The sequence below is a fragment of the Bison bison genome, unplaced genomic scaffold (genome assembly GCF_000754665.1).
Source record: "Bison bison bison isolate TAMUID 2011002044 unplaced genomic scaffold, Bison_UMD1.0 scf7180017864469, whole genome shotgun sequence".
NCBI classification, from domain to species: domain Eukaryota; kingdom Metazoa; phylum Chordata; class Mammalia; order Artiodactyla; family Bovidae; genus Bison; species Bison bison.
Window position 1 is genome coordinate 6,571,839 of NW_011495030.1, and position 2,684 is coordinate 6,574,522.

Sequence of the window (2,684 nt, forward strand, 5' to 3'; positions counted from 1 at the left end):
TAAGGGGAAAGTTCATAGCAATACAGGCATACCTCAAGAAACAAGAAAAAAGTCAAATAAATAACCTAACCCTACACCTAAAGCAACTAGAAAAGGAAGAAATGAAGAACCCCAGGGTTAGTAGAAGGAAAGAAATTTTAAAAATTAGGGCAGAAATAAATGCAAAAGAAACAAAAGAGACCATAGCAAAAATCAACAAAGCCAAAAGCTGGTTCTTTGAAAGGATAAATAAAATTGACAAACCATTAGCCAGACTCATCAAGAAACAAAGGGAGAAAAATCAAATCAATAAAAGTAGAAATGAAAATGGAGAGATCACAACAGACAACACAGAAATACAAAGGATCATGAGACTACTATCAACAATTATATGCCAATAAAATGGACAACGTGGAAGAAATGGACAAATTCGTAGAAAAGTACAACTTCCCAAAACTGGACCAGGAAGAAATAGAAAATCTTAACAGACCCATCACAAGCATGGAAGTTGAAACTGTAATCAAAAATCTTCCAGCAAACAAAAGCCCAGGTCCAGACGGCTTCACAGCTGAATTCTACCAAAAATTTAGAGAAGAGCTAACACCTATCCTGCTCAAACTCTTCCAGAAAATTGCAGAGGAAGGTAAACTTCCAAACTCATTCTATGAGGCCACCATCACCCTAATACCAAAACCTAACAAAGATGCCACAAAAAAAGAAAACTACAGGCCAATATCACTGATGAATATAGATGCAAAAATCCTAAACAAAATTCTAGCAATCAGAATCCAACAACACATTAAAAAGATCATACACCATGACCAAGTGGGCTTTATCCCAGGGATGCAAGGATTCTTCAATATCCGCAAATCAATCAATGTAATACACCACATTAACAAATTGAAAAACAAAAACCATATGATTATCTCAATAGATGCAGAGAAAGCCTTTGACAAAATTCAACATCCATTTATGATAAGAACTCTCCAGAAAGCAGGAATAGAAGGAACATACCTCAACATAATAAAAGCTATATATGACAAACCCACAGCAAACATTATCCTCAATGGTGAAAAATTGAAAGCATTTCCTCTAAAGTCAGGAACAAGACAAGGGTGCCCACTTTCACCATTACTATTCAACATAGTTTTGGAAGTTTTGGCCACAGCAATCAGAGCAGAAAAAGAAATAAAAGGAATCCAAATTGGAAAAGAAGAAGTAAAACGCACTGTTTGCAGATGACATGATCCTCTACATAGAAAACCCTAAAGACTCCACCAGAAAATTACTAGAACTAATCAATGATTATAGTAAAGTTGCAGGATATAAAATCAACACACAGAAATCCCTTGCATTCCTATACACTAATAATGTGAAAACAGAAAGAGAAATTAAGGAAACAATTCCATTCACCATTGCAACAGAAAGAATAAAATACTTAGGAATATATCTACCTAAAGAAACTAAAGACCTACATATAGAAAACTATAAAGCACTGGTGAAAGAAATCAAAGAGGACACTAATAGATGGAGAAATATACCATGTTCATGGATTGGAAGAATCAATATAGTGAAAATGAGTATACTACCCAAAGCAATTTATAGATTCAATGCAATCCCTATCAAGCTACCAACGGTATTCTTCACAGAGCTACAACAAATAATTTCACAATTTGTATGGAAATACAAAAAACCTCGAATAGCCAAAGCTATCTTGAGAAAGAAGAAAGGAACTGGAGGAATCAACCTACCTGACTTCAGGCTCTACTACAATGCCACAGTTATCAAGACAGTATGGTACTGGCACAAAGACAGAAATATAGATCAATGGAACAAAATAGAAAGCCCAGAGATAAATCCACGCACATATGGACACCTTATCTTTGACAAAGGAGGCAAGAATATACAATGGATTAAAGACAATCTCTTTAACAAGTGGTGCTGGGAAAACTGGTCAACCACTTGTAAAAGAATGAAACTAGAACACTTTCTAACACCATACACAAAAATAAACTCAAAATGGATTAAAGATCTAAACGTAAGACCAGAAACTATAAAACTCCCAGAGGAGAACATAGGCAAAACACTCTCCGACATACATCACAGCAGGATCCTCTATGACCCACCTCCCAGAATACTGGAAATAAAAGCAAAAATAAACAAATGGGACCTAATTAAACTCAAAAGATTCTGCACAACAAAGGAAACTATTAGCAAGGTGAAAAGGCAGCCTTCAGAATGGGAGAAAATAATAGCAAATGAAGCAACTGACATACAACTAATCTCAAAAATATACAAGCAACTCCTACAGCTCAACTCCAGGAAAATAAATGACCCAATCAAAAAATGGGCCAAAGCACTAAACAGACATTTCTCCAAAGAAGACATATAGATGGCTAACAAACCATGAAAAGTTGCTCAACATCACTCATTATCAGAGAAATGCAAATCAAAACCACTATGAGGTACCATTTCACACCAGTCAGAATGGCTGCGATCCAAAAGTCTACAAGCAATAAATGCTGGAGAGGGTGTGGAGAAAAGGGAACCCTCTTACACTGTTGGTGGGAATGCAAACTAGTACAGCCACTATGGAGAACAGTGTGGAGATTCCTTAAAAAACTGGAAATAGAACTGCCTTATGATCCAGCAATCCCACTGCTGGGCATACACACTGAGGAAACCAGAAGGGAAAGAGACACGTG

The 2,684-nt window shown here is 36.3% G+C and overlaps 1 pseudogene; it reads right to left on the reverse strand.

The window, feature by feature from the left end:
* The window catches only part of LOC105003524, a 172,783-nt pseudogene that overhangs the window by 131,668 nt on the left and 38,431 nt on the right, over positions 1-2,684 (reverse strand).